This window comes from Lygodium microphyllum, chromosome 15, assembly GCF_053477565.2.
Source record: "Lygodium microphyllum isolate KBCC chromosome 15, Lygodium_microphyllum_v1.1.10, whole genome shotgun sequence".
In the NCBI taxonomy this organism is placed as follows: Eukaryota; Viridiplantae; Streptophyta; class Polypodiopsida; order Schizaeales; family Lygodiaceae; genus Lygodium; species Lygodium microphyllum.
The window spans coordinates 83,256,269-83,279,203 of NC_141149.1; the positions used below are offsets into that span (position 1 = coordinate 83,256,269).

A 22,935-nucleotide genomic window follows, 5' to 3' on the forward strand; every position below is an offset into this window, starting at 1 on the left:
GAATAAGTTAATTCTTAACAAAAGATTTAGTGAAATGTGAAAGCCACTACATCCTAAACGTTGACCAAGGAACTTTCTCGTTTTTTATTTTTATGTCTTGCAAGGTACTTTCGATGTTCTATTTTGCCTAGATATGGTTATAAACATATTCCATTTAATAAGTTTAATATCATACATTCATTTTATATGGAGGGATGTCCCTCTCTTTGAGTGCTATCCTCGAGAGAGAATGTTTACATGGCATGTATAGCCCCTACCCAAGTGCTATTCACCTCTTTGAGAACTAGAAAAATGTGAAGCCCTGCAAGCAAGGCAAGCCAAAGACATGCTTCTACCCAAGTGTGTCTCCTAGGATTCACACTGTTGTGCAACTATTCTTTGCCCAAGTACGGGCTACATGCCCTTTCCTCATGATACATATCATCACCTACCTGTGGATTGATGGATGAAGGGCCCGCACGTCATCGAGGATTCGCGTAATGAGAATTTAAAGAAGCAGATACTGACCTATACACCCATGGTAAAATATTTACAAGAGATTACTAAATATAGTGGTGAGGTTGTCATTTTGGAGCCCCTTGTCTCCCTACTTGGAGCGGCATCCGGACCTAGTTTATTGATACTACTATCCTTCGCATCTATAGAAACTGAGAATGCATTGGGGACCCGGGCAAACAGAAAAATCATCTTTCATTTCTTCACATATTCTAACAATTTGGAGCGGGATCCATGGATTACATGCCCCATAGGCTTGGTCTAGCAACATTAGGGTCGGTAATTGCTTTGGAACATTGAACAATAGGAGACTTGTACAGGCTTATATGCTTCAACAATTTTGGGTGGGATTCATGGACTGCATGCCATGTAGGCTTGGGTCCTGCAAAGTCAGGTTCAGCAATTGCTTTGTGAGATCATGCATTACGAGAATAGTATAAATATGAATTGACTCTAAGCAGACCCATGGGTAACTGTTAAACAATGATGAACCAAACATCCTTGGCAACAACCCACCAAAAAAAAAACACTAAAGACCGATCATCACATCACCTATTTCTCAGAATTCAGTCCTCCTGCCATACCTTAACCTGCTGGTAAACAAGAAGACTTGGGGAGCTTTCTGAACAGACCATCTGTGGCAAGTGTCAACTTGCTTTTCAAGTAGCATGGCCTGCTGCTGCACATGAGACTTGTTGGCACTCTGATTACTCCACTGTGGTTCTCATGTTTATTGTGCTGCTGCACATCTTGCGGTGCTCTCATGGACTCATCCAGATGGACAACAAGAGTTGGACGATTCATCTGAAGCCATAGAACAGCATCCTGTGTCACACACTTACATTTCTTGATCTTAACTTTCACGAGATTCGGGCAACCCGTGATGAGGAATTCTAGAGCATGGTCTGAGATCGGGCAATTCTTGATACATAACCTCTTCAAAGACCTGAAGGTCCCTGCTATGCAAGAAATTTCTTGATCCCCAACAGCTTTACTATTGCATAAAACCAATCTCTCAAGCTCAGTGCAACTGCAACCAATCCTGTCAAGACTTGTTTCACTTAGATCCACTCCTATTAAGATGAGCTCTCGCAGCAGTGAACAGTTATTGGCAAGAGACAACAACCCTCGGTCACCGAGACAGTTTGTCTTCCTATCATCTACATGAAGCTTCCTCAAGCTTCTGCATCCATTGGCAATACTCGCAATGCCAAAATCTGTGCAATCAGAGAGCTTAATCAAAGTGAGAGCCTCTAGCTTAGAGCAACAAGAGATGGCATGCAATGCCTTATCACTTATTTGTAACGACTGGCAATGGAGTTCTACAAGCTCGGTCAAATTGCTGACCACAAGCTCAAACAGCCTATCCCAGTAGCCAGGGTTTCTTGCAAGCACCAATGTTCGTAGATGCTTGGAACTTGATATCAATGTGCCAAAGAGCTGAGCATTGAAAAGGTCTTTGAGAGACAGACTCTTAAGCTTGCCTCCCCCAGTCACAATGACCTTAGGGTTATCAATGAACCTTCTAAGCCTCTTCACAGAGAGATCTTCGAGCTCTCTGCAATTTTGTAATAAGGCATTCAACCCTCTTGCTCCAAATCCACAAGAGCCACAAGAAAATACTCGGAGAGACCTGCAAGATTTGGAAAAGCTTTCAAGGCCTTCATCTGTCAACGCTTTGCAGCCCTTCAAATTCAGCCTTTGAAGTCTCTTACAAAGTTTACCAGCCAGTTCTAAGGTCTCATCATCCACGCTAGGAGATTTGCGGTGCCATTTCAATGAGAGAAAAGTGATGTGATCAAACCGAAAGAGTATAGCAGGCAAGTCTCTGAAAAGATCAACCCGAGCCTTGAGTGTCAAGTGATATCGAGATGCAGCATCAATACAGTGCCATCGTTTACAAACAAGAGAGCATGCATTTCTGTCTTCCACAGTTAGCATGGAGAAGATCAGGGCCATGCACTCTTCTGGAAGAAACTGTGTGAAATCCACTTGCTGCAACATCTTCTGCACAAATCCTAGGTTCCACATACCCTCTTCTTGTTGCTGTTGCAAAACCCTCTGCACCAGACCTAGGCCATCCCCTGGCACAAGTCGTGACTTGCAAAGATCAACTCCTTGCAAGAGCTCAATTTCCAAAGGATTAAAAGAAGAGTGTCCTTGTCCCATGCCCTTATTTACCACATGGGAGAGCAAACCATGGGCATACACCTTCTGCTGCAAAAAACCTAACATGTCCTGCTTGTAGACAGCTCTTTTACCGAAAGATGAAGGTGGAAGACCCCTGCTTTTCAACCCAAACGCAAATAAGTCCTGGCTATGACCAGCTGAGATGAAGGTGAATGTGAAGGTGCAAATCCAGCATCTGTGCTACCCGCATAGCTATGGCAACGGACAACATTCATGGCCTGCTAAGATGAAGGTGAAGGTGGATGTGGATGTGAAAATGCTGTATCTGCACTTGATTCTGTCATGGCGATGGCCAATGGCAAAATTTGGCTTCGTGCTCTGGCCAACTAAGTACCTCCGTGGCCATGGTAAGGAAATTCAAGTCCTGGCTATGGCCAGGTAAGATGAAGGTGAAATTCCTGGATGTGTACTCGCTGCTTCCATGGTCATGGCTATGGCAGTGGACAAACTTCAAGTCCTGGCTGTGGCCAGCTAAGATGAAGGTGAAATTCCTGGATATGTACTTGCTACTTCCATGGCAATTGGAAATGGATGACATTTCCTAGTCAAATGCTTTTATAGCTGCACCAAGGAACAGGTCTACTGTCTCAGCATCAGGATTATAAGCCTGTTGCGGGAACCATACCTCGCCATAGCTGCTGGATCTGTGTCTGCCTCGCATGTGAAAGGGGGACAAGACAGGAAGGGAGGGGGAGATGAGAGGGAGGCAATGATGGCCTGTCATCCACGATGGGGGTGGCACTTTGGACAAAAGATGAGGTGGAATCATTGCGAGGGGATGATGCCACAGTGGCAGGAAAGCCCGACCAGCAGGCCACGTTCCAAAGACGAGCCAGGCCCGCAAGGACAGCAGCTTTGCTTTGCTGCTGGCTTCGGGTGGGGGCCCTCCCTCTCGAGACTCTACTACTGCCATTCGTCGTCGTCGCTGAGTCGCCATAGCCAGACCTCTCTCTATCTCACTCAGAGGGGGCAACTGTATAGGCCGTATTCACAGTAAAATTCAGCATGCCACTGGCACACACAACATTTTGCGTGTCTTTTCAGGCTTCCCTTTACCCTTTCACAAAAAAACCAAACCAGTTTTACATTTTTGGTGGGGGATATAAAAGCTTCATGAGCTTTGCAAGTTTGTTTTGCCTATAGCAAATGGGGCAGTCAGGGGGTCTAGTCGTTTTCAAAGCTTCATGAGCTTTGCAAGTTTGTTTTGCCAATAGCCGATAGTGCGGTTAGGGGGTCTAGTCGTTGTGTAGCAGAAATTAAAACCTCACATTCTTTTTTTTAATGTTTTTTAGTTCACCTCGCCAAAAATTTCAACAGGATTACCTCACCTTTCACCCAAAGGTAAGTACTCTGCAAAGCTGCCTAGTTGTGGGATTCGATCCTTAGACCTGCATCAACTCATGCACTCTGCAAATCTGCCCAATTGTGGGATTTGATCCTTAGAATGCATCAACTCGTGCACACGCCCAACCAACTAAGCTACCGCTTCTTCTTTTTTGTAATGCATAGCTTATTATATTAGTGGTAAATGTGATTACAACATCATTTAGATGCAACATGGCACTATGCCATCTAGCTTCGCTTCTTACAAAAGAGCCTGTAGATCCAATGCATGGGCTTGAGACAACCTAAAAGAGCTAGGGTTTCTGCCTTCAAAAAATTGGTTGACACCGATGGCTAAAAGTCCCCTCCATTGGGCTGCCACTCATTGCTAAAATCTTATATTCTTCGTAGAAATCTAATGAAAACCCTTAACTCAAAGTTTGGATGGATTCCATTAATCCATTACATATATTTACCATTTTTTCACTAAACTTTTCTTATATCTTTCGAAGGAGATATAAAAACCTTTGATTAAATTCTTCATACGAGTTATAAAAACGTTTAATTACGTTTTTGGTAGGAGATGTAAAAAAGTTTCACTTGAAATTTTGAAAGGATTTGTTTATCATAATTACGTGTAATTGTGTTTTTACATTTTTGGTAGGAGATATGAAAACCTTTAATTACATTTTTAGTAGGAGATAAGAGGTCTTTAACTCAAAATGTTGGAGGGATTTGTTAATCGTAAATACATCCCCAAACCACCAAGTAGCTTGTGTTACCAAGCTACCTTACATGCTCCAATTGCAACACCTATGTACTCTACCTTTGTGTACTAGACAAGTCAACTATTGGTTATTTCTTGTTGCTCCAAGTAATAATAGTACTCCCAAAGGAAAACATAAAACCACTTGGATCCAGTAACAAGCTTGCTCATAGATTTTATGGACCCTACAAGATCCTGAAGCATATTGGAGACTTGGCATATAGATTGGAGCTACCCTCTTCCACTAAGCTTCATAATGTATTCCATGTTAGTTAGCTCAAGCCTTTCTATGGTACTCCTGTTGGTATAGTTGATAAGCTACCACCTATTGATGAAGAAGTTCTTATTCAGTACATCCCTGAGGCTGTCATAGGTTAGCATGAGAAGAAGCTTCACTCTTGCCTGATCATTGGATATTTGATTAAATGGGGAGGTTTGCCACTTCAGAGAGTTTCTTGGAGGCCTAATTCTATACTAGACGAGTTTCATTACCTATAGGACACATTGGTGGTTTAAGCATACTAACTATGGAGTTTATAGTGCAGACAGGGTCCTACAGCAAACTGTTTTGGAATAGTTTTTATTCTACCCAATTTTTAGAATTATACCACCCACATTGGGTTAAAGTACTCTTCAAGAGCTATGTTTTGACATGTGACATGCTTCGTTTGGTTACTTCTACCAAAAGTTATGGAAATTTTGATTGAGCAAGGATGAACACCACCCCCCATTTGTGTTGAAAATACCTAAAATACCCCAAAATCCACCAAAAATATCTTTCTTAAGTGCTTACTATACCCTCAAATATAGTATAGAAGATTCCTAATATTGTATATTGAAAAGTTGTATATGGATGATTTTGATCCATCAATGAGGAAGTACAATAATGTTGATTTATATGTTCTAAGAGACACATATGTGATTACTCATGGACCTAGCAATGCTCATCCACATGCAAGTTTTTACATTGGAACATATGCCAATAGAGAATGAATGATGAGATAGAATGATGCATAGAGGAGAGATAAAGTGGGTAGATTACCTTTAGCTCTATCATGAAATGCCATGTTTGGAGGGGATATTCCCTTCCTTAGGGTACTCCACCAACTCAAATCCACCCCGTGAATCTCAAAGTCCAAGTCAAAGCTACCCAACCACACACAAATCATGTCGACCTTGACAATTCCAACAAGTTCTTTTGACTTGCACATGACTCAACTCTAAGTTCTTAATACTATGTAATATGGCATTATTCACGTTCCTCACACATGGATCCTTAATGAGGATGAAGATGATGAGGACTATAGATAGTGATTTTGTTTTTCAACCTATTATGATGTTTGAGGTGTGTTCTTGGTTAGAGCAAATTGAACTACTTTATAAACATGTAATGTAACCTACATTTTACTTTTTCAAAAATTGAACTACTCCAACACACAACTCCCAAAAGTGTTGAACCCATTCTTTTCCATCTTATTGCAACTAAATATGTTGGTCAACAAATATGTTGGTCAAGGTTGACATTGAAATTGTATCCATGATACTATGTGAATAAGGGAGTTGGAAAAGTGTTGAAACTTGAGAGTAAATAAAAAAGATGGTGATAGCAGCCACCTACATTGTAATCCATTCAAGAATTAAAGAGGATCCATCCTTCTACTCTTACACATCCACAACCTCACTACTTCATGGCATTCTTACATAAGGGCTTGACAAGCACATTTAATTTGAACCACTTACACTTGGAGAATGTATTTTTCATCTTAAGGCTTGCTAATTTTTGCATATGATGCTTGGAGCTACTAAGGCACAACAAGCAATTCCATACTTCACTTGATGGATACATTCTCCAAATCAAATATGGATAGACAAAATGAATGATTCCCTATATCTTAACAACCTAGAACAAGTAACTTCTAGGGTTCGCTTCACCACACCCCTTAACATATGCCTCATTCAAGAAGAAATCAATATGAAGGAATTTGGGGATCTACCTTGTTATTATAGCCTTGCATTATCCTACCAAGTTGAGTTATTTTAAGTTTCTAAGAAACAATGTCACTAAACATATGTAGCAGAAACTATTACAGGGAAAATGTGGCTTACTAACTCTTTGGTCAAGTGAAAGATTTATAGGCTCAAGCCAATAACCCAAACATGAGCTCTAAAGTCTCTTAAGACAAAAGGGCTTAATATCATATACCGTATGCTATACTCAAGCAATTTACTACCTCACAAGCATTATCACCTTTTCAATTTTAACCCTTGGGGACTTCATATATGCCACATGCACTTGGAAAGCTATGCACACCAACTACATTTCATCCCCCAAAGTGGTGAACATGGATTGTTTGGTAGTCTACTTAAATCAAGAGGTTTTGAGGTGACAACTTACCAGCCAACATTGTCCCTCCTAAAAGGCCAAATTTTATTCTTGTATCCATAAAGAAGGTCCCTCGATGCTCAACAAATGAAATTTATTATTGAACTTTTTGGTATGTGATAGGCATCATTGATAAGTAGCATGGATTAGATGATGAAATAAAATGGAACAATGCCATCAATCTATGCACCAAAAAGTACTACAATGAACTAGATGCCCAATGGTCTATTCTAGATCACAGTTTCATGCTCAAGAATCTTTGTGGCCACAAATTTAGACAATTTTCTCTCCATGGATTTAAAATATTTCATTTCCCATCTTTTCACTTTTTGCTTGCACTCACCTTTCAACAAATAAAGCATAAGTTTGACTATGGGTGGCTGATTTAAGTTATGCAATATTAACAACAATGTCTTTTTACAAAACCCTTTACACTTTTAATGGTACTTCACATGTGTCTAAGTAACAAAAGTTGATTTCTCCTTTCTTACTTTTGAGTTTTTACAATAAGAAATGTAAATATAGAAATCCGTTAAAGTATTTTTTACACAAGAGGGTACCTAAAACAAGAAAGTGAATAATACTTATTGGCCTAAAAAGTGCACTATGATCTGGTGAACCTTTCAAAAGGATTCTTGTAAGAAGCCAAATTAGTTGAAGCTACAATTGTTCTTCTACTTTTGTACTCTCCTTTCCTTGCATTTGTGGACAAGTTTTCAAGCTATAACCTAGATATCAAATATTTAGACTAGGCTACCTGCTACCTTCTTCTACAAGGTATTATGACTTGAAAATGGAATATTTAGCCTAGGCTACTTACTAACTACTTGTACAAAGGTATGAGTTGATATCATGTCTTGGTCCCACTTTCATAAAAATGATTAATATCTCATCAAAAAGATATGGTGGAGATTTTCTCGAAAACAAAACATAAGCACTACAAGGCTAAAATAAGCTTGATGAAAGAGAACTTTTCTCTTTGCAATACATCACATGCCTATCAAGGAAAGCAAACCTCCTTCATCAACACATAATTTGCATGAAATGATATAAAGCATGATAAAAGAAAAGATTATTTTGTGAACATGACCACATGCCTATAATGCATAAGATTGATGCAAGCATGGAGGAGATAAGTGTATAACCAAATATAGTTCTATCCAAGTGAATAGTCATTCTACACATTCAATATGAAATTTGTGTGAGTGAATGCCATTTAAATGTATAGCTTATTTGAAGTTTTTCCTTACTTTAATTTTTATGATTTTCATTTTTTAAATTAACATTTAGTCTAAGGGCATATTCCATTCATATGATCAAGGTTTTGTATGTCAAAATGTGCAAAATGTATTCGATAATTTGGAAGAATACTCTCTAAGGAAATACCATCAAAGTAAGAAACTCAAACCTCTTTTATCAAAGAATTTATTTCCTTTAAAGAGGTATAAGCACTTAGATATAGTTTTATAGCACCTAACCCTTGAGTTTAAAGCAACAAATTGCAAGATTATTATTTCCCTCAAATGCTACCTAAGTAAGATGGCCATGAGATGAAAGAATATGCAAACACTTGCTCTACTCATTCTAAGGTCAAATAATGGTGCTTGTCTTATTGCTCCTTGTGCTCCATTCCTCCTTTTGTTGTATACATGACCTAAAAATAAGGTCTACCATGTCCCTGTACCAAGTTATCTTTCACATGACTACCCCTCATTGTTGTCAAATCTATAGGCTTAAATTGTGCTCGAGTGTTGTAAATAGAATGGAGCTAGAATGCTTTTGTGTCTTCATTCTCCTTTGGCACTCAATGGGTCATTCTTATGAAAGGAATGAAAAACCTTAGTGCACTCACTCTAAGGTCACTTAATGGTGCTTGTCCATGTTACTCTTTGTGCTTCATATTTATCCTTTTGATGTGGAGATTATCCTCAATGCCAAGAAGCTCTATAAAGATCCTTTGCTAAATCCTCATTCACATAATTGCATGCATTCATGGTAGCTCCCTTTTTTGTCATGCTAATAAAGTTTGAATTTTGCATGGGTGTTGTGATTGCAATGCTATTATCTCCTCACTCTCCTACACCACTCAATGGGGCATCCTTTAGTTACCTCTTCTAAGTTATAATAATCCTGGACTGATCAAGAGCTCACTCGAGTTCAAGGGCCACTCAAGAGCACACAAAAGCTTACTCCCATACTAAAGCTAAGAGGTGAGGGGGAGGAGGAATGTAGAGAAAAACTTTAAAAACCCCAAAAGAGAGTAGAAAGAGTGGTGACTGGCTAGCCATGACCACAAGCTCAAAAACAAATAGAGAGATTCAAACTTCAACAAAAGTAGAAAAGCATGAGAATAAGAAAGGCAATAAATGTTGAGAAACATGGATCTTGAGCAGGGTTTAGCTATGGAGGATGGAATACATAGACATGAACCATGATGACATAAACAAGAGACAATGACTGTTACTCAAGTGAATTAGGTTCCAAGATTAAGTGCTTGGACTCATAAACACAATCTTGAGTAGGACATGACAAGGACATAGATTAGAAGTACAAAGTACAATATCATTGCATTGAAATAAGAACTAAGTATATGCTTATGTAGCCTTTGGTTTGTTCCACTCTCCTCACTATGCTTGTGGATACAGAGCATCTCTTCCTAGAGCATGTAAGAAACTGGGAAGAATAGTGGTTTAAGTGTGAAAATAATAGTAATACCATGTCACACTGACATGGTATTACATTGACATAGGTATAAAAGGAGGGGACATGTAAGTGGTTTAAGTGTGAAAATAATAGCAATACCATGTCACACTGACATAGGTATAAAAGGAGGGGACATGTAATTTTTCTCATCTTTTGTCACATTAATACATTGCAGTCCTTCTCCTCATTACCTGGCTCTTAGCTTCAATGGCTTCTTACTTCTTTATGTCTTTCTCTCTCCAATTCTAGTATTTCTCTCTCCTCATCACTCTCTTTCTCTCACTTCTACACTCCATCTCTCTCTTCTATAGTCTTCTCTCTCCTCTTTCTCTCTCTCTCTAGTTCACTTCTTGACAAGTGGTATCAGAGCATTGGTCTTTGATCCATTTTCCTCCATTCCAATTCAAATTTTCACCTTAAAAACCAAATTCAAACAAGTACTACAGGTACTAGACATGGATAGTGACTAGTAGTGGCTTGCAAGACATCCATAGTTAGATGAAGACTATATCTGGAGATCTTCAAGGACAGATACCATCAAGATCTCCTTCTATCTTTCAAACCCCTGCTCCTCTTGACAAAGCAACACTTGATCAAGCTTCCTTGCTTTAGGTTCTTCATGTTGATAACCAATATGCCAAAGAAGAGCTCAACTATGGAGTATAAAACATGCTTGAAAAATGCAGTGCATTTTCTTGCCTGATTTTAGCTCGAGTACTAGTCCTACTACTCATCTCCCAGGCAATGGTGTTGAAGCTGACCTTTGGCATGCTGAAGCTTCCACAAATTCATGACCAAGTTGGTATTCTCCTCTTCTCCCATTTCTGAGAAACCCTAGCCATGGATAGTCATGAAAGCTTCAGCTCAAGCTCTGATTTCTCTTCAATTTCTTGAAGATTCTTCCTCATTTCAGCTAGTGGAATCATTTCAGTAAAGGATTCTTGAAGAAATTGCAAGGATTGAGCACGAATGGCCAAAGATTGGAGCTCAAGAGCTTCTATGGAGTCAACATTTTGGGGGAAATGGGTTTAATGCTTCAATCTTAAGCATCTAAAGCTTCAAGATTGCTTCTAAGCATTAAATACACAAGCCTTGAAGATTATTTTGGCAACATTGGACCACTAGAGGCTTCATCAAGCATTTGGGTATTAATCAAGTCATCATCAACCATATCAAAGTATGCTACTACCATGTTGATATTCCCACTAAGGAAAAAGGTGGATGCCAGGGGAGATAGTGAGACAAAAGAGAGGTGACCCTCCCTCACTATTAAAGATCCCGAAGAGGTGCAACCAACTGACCCAGGGGGAACTTTGCCCACCTTCCGGTGATTTGGAGCCTGTGTAGGGATCCTATCTTGCTATTTTATCCCTCACACAGGTACAACAAGTGAAGAATTGAAGTTTAAAGTGCTTTCAAAGACTTAAATACCTTCAAGAGCAAAACAGGGACTTTATAGGACACTGTAGACTATATACATGTCTTTACAAGTACCAAATTCATTATTAAAGTACATGTGCAAGTATTACAGGGTGCCCACAAGTCCTATTCAGCCTCCTACAACGTCTGATAGCCATTTGGGACCACCATTTTACTCTTATAGGTGGAAACACGGTATTTATAGGTTGAAATAGGGTGCAGGCCTAGACAGTTCAGACTTAAAGATTGAATTGTGGAATTTTCTATACTAAACCTATTATGATGTGCTATATCTCATCTTAAAAAGGCAATTGTTGATTCCATTTGAATAAAAAATGTTGCAAATCGGAGTCTCCTAGCTCCATTTATAGCCAATTTTCTGATAGGGGGCATTGTAGGACTGCACTATTATGGCAGAGCATAAAGGCAAGAATAAGGTTCATGATGAGCATGCACAGCAAATCAAAGATTCCATGTTGGATAATACACCTCAAGAGGGCCTTAAAGAGCCTCAAGTGCATGGGGAAATCATTGCACTCAACAATATCATGTGTGAACATGAGAATAGCATGCCCAATGTCATATGGAGCTATTATCAAGAGTGGAGCAAATGGTATTGTCTACTAGTCAAACGAAGTCTTCCATTGAGAAGTTGGTAGATTCCACTATTCAAACAAAGGCTTCCATTGGCAAATGCTCAAATAATGGCTCAATTCTCCGATGGATGAAAATGCAAATGGGAACCAAAGAAGCTAAGGAGAAAGTCACCTAACCAAAATTGTCAAGGTCATGGTATCATTGGACAAAGGGGTATTCCAAATAGCCAATATGAAGTAGGTGAGACTTCACAAAGTCATGATGACTATTTAGGCATTTTGAATGGTGTCAATTCCCAATCTTTTAGGCTAAATACCCAACTTCCTAGAGATTCTCTACCAATGGGAAGGTTTCATACTAGTTCTTAGGCACCTATTGGGAGAGTTTCATCTTATCTTAGGGGTTCCATGGCTAATACTCATGACCAATATATTTTTGGAGAGCAACAATTTCATGAAAGAGAGTTGAAAGATTCTATTATCATTTTGGCAAAGTACAATGGTCAATCATCTTCACCATTTGATCTAGAGGAATGGATTTCCGAATTGGAATCTTACTTTGTCATATTCCCTAGAACTAATGATATGAAGATTCATTTTTCTTACTTGCATTTGGAAGGATTTACGCATACTTGGTGGAGATACATTAAGAAGGAGAACATACTTGTAGAGAATTAGGATGCGTTCAAGATACTTATGGCTGAGGTCTTTGTCTCTCCTCTTGAAAAGGAGAAATTGGCACGTAGATGGTATGGATTAGAGCAAAGAGGCCTAAGTGTATGAGAGTGTACCAACCAATTCCTCAATCTTACCATGTATGTAGAGAGCATTAGTGATGAAGCTAAGCTGCACACGTACATGTATGGTTTAGAGCCATTCTTGTCAACTGATGTTATGGCTCAAACCCTACCACTCTTTTCAAAGCTATTGACCTTGCGGAATGCTATGAAAGGAAATATAGAAGAGAGTCCTCATTTCAGCCTAATTATGGATAGCCAAGGACTGTTTTAAAATAGGGACAAGTTGGCAATGTTTATGGCAGCGATCATGTACCAAGTGGGAGCTTAAGAGTGCCGACTTATCCATCATTAAATCCTCAAAGCAATTTCATGACAGTAACTAGTCCAAGAGTAGATTTCAAACAAGGGGGGACAGCAAGCCTAAATCTATTTCAACCAATATAAATCTAATGTCTATTCCTATGGACCTCTAAAAAGAAAGAAATGAAAATGGCTTATGCTTCAAATGTGGGAAAAAGTATACAGCTGATCATGCCACCAAGTGTGTATACAAAAATGCAAAAGTCAAGGTTCATAGTATGTTAGCCTTTGAGGAATTTGAAGATGACATGGATGAGGCCAATGTAATTGTACCTACTGTTGAAAATAATGATCTTGAGGAAGAAGTTGGGCAAGAATATTTTTATGATCCGACCAACTCTTTTCCTTTTGATTTAGGTGGGAGTGTTCCCTTCGACCCATGAGGGATTTATGATGAGCCACTTGCTCTGCCACTAGTTGTTCCATTTCCATGGATGCTTGGACAAGTTCTAAGAGCCCTAATTACACTTCGTATGAAGGGTGATATTCATGGGAAGGACATGTTCATCTTGATAGATAGTGGCAGTACACACATTTTTGTGAATAAATCTATTATGAACAAGCTGAATTGTCTTCCCACCATTGACTTACAACAACCCATAAGAGTTCACGTGGCCAATGGTGAAGAAGAAATCAACACTCAAATATGTCCACCAGTTTCTTTACAGTTGGCAGAGAATTATGAAGCAACAGTAAACTTGATAATCTTGAAAATGGGGCCCATAGATATTGTATTTGGTTGTGATTGGTTGATGACATTAGGCAAAATCACTATGGATTTCTCACAACTATATATGGAGTTTATCTTTGATGAAAAACTCATTCATTTATAGGAAATTCCTAGTAAATCAGATTTTCAGTTTATCACCATTCAATAACTCAAAAAGGAGTACAAGAAGCGCTCACGGATCTTTGTTTTGCACCTAAATAAAGAGGTTGAAGATCAATCCACAAAGTTAACAAGTCACCCAGCTAGTTTGAAAGCTCTTCTTGAGGAATGTAAGGATTTGTTTAAGGTGCCTACATCATTGCCTCTCCCAAGAGAGTAGCAGATCACCCTATTGATTTGGAGCCCAACTCAAAGCCAATTAATAAGCCACCCTACAAATTGTTTAGTGCAGGAAAAAGTAGCCAAGCAAATCAAGGAGCTTCTTGAAATGGGATTCATTGAACCTAGTTCTTCACCCTATGCATCTCCGATCTTGTTAGTTAAAAAGAAAGATGGATCTTTTAGGATGTGTATTGATTATAAGGATCTTAACAAGATCATAGTGAAGAACATATACCCCATATCTAGAATTGATGATTTTTCTTGATGAGCTTAAGGGGACTAGATTCTTTACGAAGATTGACTTGAGGTTAGGGTATCACCAGATCCGTATGCGAGAGCGTGATGAAATCAAGATTGCTTTTAGGATTGATCAAGGACTCTTCCATTTCCTAATGATGCCATTTGGGCTTACAAATGCTCCAGCTACCTTAGTATAATGAATAAGATTTTACACCCTTTCCTCTTTTAGTTTGTCGTGATCTTCTTTGATGACATTTTGATTTACAGTAAGACCCTTCAGGACCATTTATCACACATGAGGAAGGTTTTTGATGTATTGAGGCATCGCAGACTCTTTACTAAGGAGAAGAAATGCTCTTTCATGCAGACTAAAGTGGAATACTTGGGACATAATGTCGGGGGAAAAGGGATCTAGGTTGACCCTGAGAAGGTGCAGTTTATTAAAGATTGGCCAACACCTACTACCACTACTTCACTTAGAGGATTTCTTAGTCTATCTTCATTTTATCATAGATTCATCAAGCATTAAGTGGCTATTGTAGCTCCTTTGATTGATAGGTCGAAGAAGGAAGCTTCCTTTTGGGATGCTCTTGCAGATAGTAGCTTCAACCAATTAAAGGAACTCCTTACTTTTGCTCCTATTCTAGTATGCTTGGATTTTTCGAAGGAGTTTAGCGTATAGTGTAATGCCATTGGCCGATGCATTGGGGCTGTTTTGTTACAGGAGCATGGAGTGATTGCCTTTGAAAGCCACAAGCTTACAGATAAGAAAATGACTATGAATGTTTATGACCAAGAGATATTACCTATCTTGCATGCAATAAAGAAATGGCATCATTATTTGTATGGCAGCTACTTCAGAGTTCAAAGTGATCACAGGGTCCTTAAGTATTTTCTCACTTAGTCCAATTTTACTCCTAAGCAGTGTAGGTGGGTAGCTACACTACAAAATTATGATTTTGACATCACTCATATGAGGGGAAAAGACAATGTAGTGGCTGATTCTCTTTCTCATATGTGGGCTTACAAAGTTTCAGCAATGATTGAGCTACATAGTGACTGGATTGAAAAATTATAGGAGACTTATCTTTTGGATGAAGAGCTAAGCCATATTTTTCAAAAATTACAACAAGGTCTCATGGAAAATAACTCGCATTATTAGCTTCAAAATGGCCTAATTTGGTTAAATGTTGTCATTCCCTCTACTTCTTCTTTTATACGAAAAATCATGGAGGAGTTGCATTCTTTGCCTTTAGCTAGACACCTTGGAGTTTTCAAAACCTATGATAGGATCAACAAAAGCTTTTATTAGAAAGGACAGTGGAAAGATGTCAAAGATTTTGTCATGAAGTGCATGCCTTGTCATAGCAGAATAAGGATATCACCCATAAGCCAGGTGGTTTGTTGCAACCATTATCCATTCCTACAAGCATATGGACGCATATTACCATAAACCTCATTATGGCTTGCCTACTACCAAAAAGGGATGGAATAGTGGTGGATAGACTCACTAAGGCAGCCCATTCTATTCCAAACAAAACCCATACGGCATTTGTCGTCTTAGTACGTAGAGCTCTCCCTTCCACTTGATTAGTCAAGTCTTCATGAGCAAGCACAAGATACCTCATTTGCCAAAGACCTGTAGGCATTGTGACCAAATCCACCACCCACTTAAAATGAAGAGACAATGGATATGTGGGTTGCAATCCATCCCGATGTCTCATAGTTGAATACATTTGACATGTCATACATGTTTCCACAAAGTGAGCAACATCCTTATACATACCCTGCCACCAATATCTTTCTTTGCTCTTTGTAAAAGTATCCCAAACACCTCTATGACCAGTCCACAAAATTTCATGAAATTCTTGCATTACTTTTACTTGTGAAGCTCTGTCACCCAAAACTCGCAATGGCATACCCTGTTTCTTTTTAGCATGTTTCCATAAGTATCCATCTTTTAAGAAAAATCCATAGGCTTTCCTCTTGATCTTCTTAAACTTCTCATCTGACCATTCATCTCTCTTTGTTAATGTACTTAGATATTGACCAATTCTCAGCCATTCTCCTGCATATTTGTCTTCCATAAACACTTCTGCACAAGATGCAAATCTAAAGTGTCTTCTCTTTGTTGTCCAAGGTTCTATTAATGCTGTAGCAACACTTTGCATTACTAAATTCACTCTTGCAACATCATTTTCAGCCATAAGAAAGTCATCTTCTTCCTCCTCATCCATCATCCCATCTTCATTCTCATAGCGTGCTCAAGATAACATGTCTGCCACCACTGGGTTATCTCTTCCTGCAATATGCTGAAATTTAGGGTTCAAAGATTTGATGTATGCAATCCACTGGAGCATAGCAATATCCGGGGTAGCACAACTAGTAATCATACCCAATACTGGCAAACAATCAGTCTCAATGACTACATGAGCACCCATAAAATACTCCTCATCACATTTAAGGGCTATCACAATTTTCCATAATTCTCTTTTTACTTGTGGATATCTTCTGTGTCGTTCAATCAATACTTTTGCACCAAAGCGTATTCATACCTTTCCCCTTCCTCATCATCTTGCCCAATTGCCCATCCAATCCCGATTGGGCTTGTATCAACAGTAATAATGATAGGCTTTCCATGTGAATAGTCAGACTTTCTCAACGTAGGAGCAGATTTTAAAAGTTGCTTCAATTTCTACATTGCTTTCTGATGCTTCCTTTCCCAATGAAATTTTTGACCTTTCCGTAGAAGCTGATAAAGAATATCGACTACATGTGCAAAGTGAGGAATCCATATCAAATAGAACACACATGCACCCAAGAATCTACGCACCTCTGATACATTCGTGCATACATCTCGCATTCTATCAATCCCATCTATTTTTACTGGTGATGGCCTTCGCCCATAAGGCCCACACATATGCCCAACAATCAAAACCTCCTCAACTCCAAAGACAGACTTTTGTCTAGAAAGAGTTAAATGCACCTCTTCTAGATGTGTCAAAATCCTCTCACAATCCACAATATGATCTGCAACAAACTGTCTACATCCATGAGCATCCATCTCTTCATTCTTTTCATCCACTCCGCACCCTTTGATTGGAACATCATCCAAGAAGGGCATAGTCAATTGTGGTATAAAATCCTTGAGTACCCTATTCATAGCATTTGTCATGTGTGCCACTGAGTTTGTTGCACCCTATGGGAGAGTACACATCCGTACTAACTCCAAAGGAGTCTTCATGGTTGTGATATCCCTACTTTCAATTGCAAGCTAAAACTGATCATACCCCGAGTAAAGATCACCCAAAGAATAGATCGCTCTGCTTGCAAAAGCCTCTGCAAATTCATCAACCACAGGACCTACACCCACATTTCTTATGGTCACTTTATTGACCGGTTGCATGTATTGAATAAATCTCAAAGCCCCATTCTTTTTGGGCACAGTAAACCAACGAATTGAGTACGGGGCTGAAGAAGGCTCCAAGATCTTCATGAGAATCTTTTCATTTAGAAAATCCATCAGCTTTGGCAAGTAAGCTTTAGGCACTGGAATAGGCCTCAAGTTCCATGGTACATGTGGCACACTAAATATGACCATAGGAGAGACAACATTTGGATCCACACAATCTATTTCACTTGGTTGAAATGCAGATGCCTTCCCATGTCTAGCCAACATTTGCATAAAACAGTTTCTCTCAGCAAGGCAAAAGAAATCCTTTTGCACCAACTTTCAATTCCTGTAATGTTTTAGATGTAAACTAATGACCTATATCTTTAGGATCCCATAAGCTTGGCTGCCTTGACACTTTTTCATACATACCCTCACTCTCTAGTGGAAGTGGCAAAGCAATTGGTTTCACCTTTTTGTCAATTGTCTTATACTTTGTCTCCACAAGTGCTTCGGCCCATTGTAATCCTTCCTGCTAAGCAAACAATGCTATAACATCATACATATCCAAAGAATATACTGACAACACTGTGTTTTCAGCCTCATTTTCTGCATGTATAGTTGCTGAAATTTCAGCCATAGTGTCAATAATATTCAGCCCATAAAAGATGCCTGAAATGCCATCATTTTCAGTTGACATCCCCAATGATCTCAGTTTCTTAATAGCCCGTTTCATAGATATGCATTCAGCCCTACACATAGCTTCCATAGGCTTAAACCAACATGAACTGTTTGCTGTAAACTGAGAATTACCAATAGTAAATACATGCTTCATTTCATCAAGAGGCGAGTACACCCTCCGATTAGCACTACTGTAGCCTCGCATTACAGTAGTGCTTAATGAAAATCTAGGTCTTTGAATTCCCTTTCATTTGGAACCAAAGGAGACTCTTGAAGCGTATCATGATTTTTAGGATGATTAACACAAACAGTAAGAAATCGGACTGCTTTCCTCCCATCTTTGCTTCTGACTCTTGCATAAGCAGAACCATCATCAAGCACCTTTGTTTCCATACGCACACCTGTAATATAGGGCTGTCCCAAAATCACTGCATATGAGGAATTATCTTGTACAAAGAAGTGTTGCTCTTCCTGTACATCACCAATTGTCACTTTTACATTAGGACATGCAGCATAGAGCTCCCTTGAAGAATTATTTGCAGCCCTTATACACCAACCATGATTAGTGTCCACAGGCCATGCACCATTTTCATACAATCCCTGCTCAATGACATTTATCTCAGACCCATGGTCAAGTAAAGCAACACAAGGAGTTTCACGCTCCCCTATTTTCACTACCGTTTCAGTGGTAGCTCTAGCCCAATGATTTCTTGTGTAGTGACTTCGAGGAATAAATCCTAGAGTCTCTTCTCCATATTTTTGCATTTGCCTTACTCCACCATGCATATTTTCAGCCACTTTCTTCTCTTTTCCACTTGCTGTCCATTGATTAGTAGCATCCTACATAGACAATCATGTACTTACTTCATGCTCATATTCAGCCCAAATACCCAACAAACCAGTTTCCTCTTCAAATTGTAGCAATGCACTAGTGGTATCACCAAGAAACTGATGCTTCCTTTTAAGTATGTCAATGATCTCATCATGAAATTCTCGCTTGGCAATGCCAAGCACCTCTCCCAAGGTAAATTCCACCCGATTGTTTAAGATCCGTTCTTCAAGAACCTTCTTAAGATCTGTGGTTGTCTCAATGTCAGATTGCAGCTTATATCCTGGCTATTTGCCCTTCTTTTTGCCCTCTTGTTTGTTATCCTATTTTTGCTTCTGACTAACCTCTTCCATATCATGCTCGGGAGGTGGCTAATTTGCAGCTTTAGGCTGATCCATACTTCTTTTTGTCATTCTTTTAGATGTCCCTACAATATCTTCATCTCTTTTTCGTTTTTCTTCCACAAGTACATCCATGTTTTGTACCATTGCTAAATATGCATACACTGAATATGCATCTACCGATGATTCCCAACCAGCTATGCCACGAATGTCTTGCCCTGCATGAGACATTTCACTATCAGCGACCTTTCTCTTTTCAGCTGCATGTAAAGCATGTGTCCATATTTCAGCCTTTGGACCAACCATCACTTGGCCATGCATTCTATCCAACTGTAGACCAAAAGTAGAAGCATGTACCATCGCATAAGCATTTCGGACAACCAAGTCTTCCAACAACTTTTGCATACCTTCCTTTCCAAAATTCAAAGCAAGAGGCAATCCCGTTTCTTGTGCATGGATCTTGCCATCTTTCCAAAAGATAAGCTATCGTGCCAAGGCCTCCTGATAGGCAACACAATCCTTTCTCTCGTGCTGCAACCTGTCACACCACATATATCTTTTTCCAGGCTTTGGGGTTGCTGCCTGTCCCCTTTCCTCTTGTCCTTTTTCATCCAATTTTGCAACCTTCAATTGAATATTCTGCATCCCTTTGACCAATTCATCTAAGACATCCTCCCTAACAGAGGGAACAATAGCAAGTACAACCATAGAGTTAGCCACAGAAGCGGGTGGCTTACTGGATACTTCAACTGTCTTACCCGTAACAATGGGCAAGCTAGAGACATGCAATCTTTCTCTTCTTCTATGTTTCTTCACAAGCACAGTGACGGCTTCCTTGACATGTCGCCACTCTGTTTTCAAACTTGTCTCTTTAGTCAGATCCTCTAGCAAATCATCAAGCTTCCCTTGAAGCTCAGGATCAGCTGCCTGTAGAAACAATTCAATTTTCTGACTTACAAGAGCTTGCTGTTTTGCAAGATCCAACTGGTCAAATCTACTTTCAAATTCTCTTAACAATTCTGGAGCCACAAGACCCTTATTGGGTTGTATAACCCACTCCTGAAAAGTCTTGCGCGTAATCAAACTGGTGTCCTCAATGTAAAATTCTTCCCTAAGTGTCTTCTTGAAGGCTACCGAGTCAACATCCTGCAAGTATAATTCAGTAATCCGTGCTTTCAGTTCATGAATAGTAACAAGTACAAAATACTGGCTCCATGCAGATTGAGCCACTCCAAAGAATTCCATCTTCTGAACATAGGTACGTACATATGCATATGCATTCCTGCCATTGAATAACTTCACCTCACGCTCAACTGCTTGCAAAGCATTCATCACAACACTTTCTGTTTGAGCTGAAGCTTGCATCACTTGTTGTTGTTGTTGTACCTGCATAAGCATATTTATATTTTGCACCAACTGTTGTTGTTGTTGTACTTGCATAAGCATATTCATATTTTGCACCAACTGTTGCAAAACATTACTGGAGATTGTATTTGAAGGTTCTTCCATCTTATCTTTCCTTCTTCTGTGACAACCTTTCACGTCAGGTTCACCAATGTCGGAGGGGTTTTTGTTGAAAGGTCGAATCGACCAGGGATCAGAAGTAGAAGGAAGTAGAGATAGGAGATGGAAGAGAAGATATAGAATACCCAAGTGGTAAACACGACAAAAACAAATCACAATGAATTGAAACAATATGTATTGAAAGAACTTGGAATCTTTGCTCTACTTAGAAGTAATCTCCAGGCATTAGTTCTCCTGGATCTCCCTCGTAGACCAAAAACGTGGATTAAAAAAATCAGCTCTTTCTCTACTGCCCGGAACCCAAATCTAATGGCTCCGTTGGCTTTGAAAGGGGGGTAAAACGCTTGGACACCTGCTCACGGATCTCCCAGATCACTCCTTCTTCTTCTTTCAGTTCAATCTGTAATTTTTAGCTTATTTACAGCGATCGCGATGTGCGCGATTTTGTCAATCTGTCCTTGTGAAAATTTCCTAACTGGCTGAAAAAGCAACTAGCTTTTTGCATGCCATCCTAATCTAGAAGCTTTTTCTATATTTTTTTGGATTTTATAATAAATAATATAAAAAATAGACTAAAATTATCCAAAAATCTAGTATTTTCAGATAATCCATGCAACTCACACTAGTACTAATGGCTCAGATCACATTGACTCTCTAGATCAATAGAGAAGTCAGATGATGATGCATTCCATACGTTTTCACACTATGTCTTCATAACATCACGACAACGCCCAAGACCAAATGAAGATGTATGCATATGAGAAGAGGCAACCTTTAGAGTTCCAAGAAGGAGAATTGGTTTTGTTGAAGGTGCCCAAGTCTCGATATTCTACTTTGAAAGATGGATCTAGTAAGAAGCTTGCTCACAGATTTTATGGCCCCTACTACCAGATCCTGAAGTGCATTGGAAACTTGGCATATAGTGATGAAGAAGGTCTTATTCAATACATCCCAGAGGCTATCATAGATTAGCATGAGAAGAAGCTTTGATCTTGCTCCATCATTGAATATTTGATCAAAGAGAGAGGTTTACCACTTGAGGAAGCTTTTTGGAGGCCTGATTCCATATTAGATGAGTTTCCTTGCTCTTGTTGATACGCTTGTTGAGCTGCCATCTATTGATGAAGAAGGTCTTATTCAATACATCCTAGAGGCTATCATAGATTAGCGTGAGAAGAAGCTTCGATCTTGTTCCATCATTGAATATTTGATCAAATAGAGAGGTTTACCACTTGAGGAAGCTTTTTGGAGGCCTGATTCCATATTAGATGAGTTTCCTTACCTATGGGACACATTGGTGGGGCTGAAGCTTACTGAATATGAAGCCAATTATGATGTAGACATGGATTTGACAACAAATTGTTTTAGAACAGTTTTTATTCTGCCTAATTTTCAAAATTATGCCACCTACATAGGGTCAAAGTACTCTTCAAGAGCTACATTTTGACATGTGGTATGCTTTGTTTGGATACTTCTACCAAAAGTTATGGAAGATTTGGTTCAATAGGGTGCATTTATACATCAAGGTGTCTACTTCATTTTGAGTTTATCAATTGAAGACTTTAAGGCTCCAAGCACTTTTGAAGTACTTTTAATCATGTATATATAGCCAAGGTTTACTTCTATTCCTTCATTTTAGTCCATATGTCTCTCATCTTTCATTCATTTTTCCATTTGTAAATCTAAAAATAGAGTAGTACTCTGTTCTATCCATCCTTTCCAATCTTCATAAGTTTGTTTATGAGGGCAAAAACCCTTGGGACCGGATGGATTGTAAGAAGCTAGGAAGAATAGTGGTTTAAGTGTGAAAATCATAGTAATACCATGTCACATTAACACACGTATAAAAGGAGGGGACATGAAATTTTTCTCATCTTTTGACACATTAATACATTACTATCCT

At 39.1% G+C, this 22,935-nt stretch overlaps 1 pseudogene across 1 annotated transcript; it reads right to left on the bottom strand.

The window, feature by feature from the left end:
• Positions 1-658: 658 nt before the first annotated feature.
• On the bottom strand, positions 659-3,676 carry LOC148024721 (F-box protein At1g47056 pseudogene; annotated as a pseudogene). Its single transcript, XR_015693343.1, has 2 exons — positions 1,080-3,676; positions 659-877 (listed from the first exon to the last, which is right to left on the bottom strand). The product of XR_015693343.1 is annotated as an F-box protein At1g47056 pseudogene (transcript).
• Positions 3,677-22,935: the final 19,259 nt, after the last annotated feature.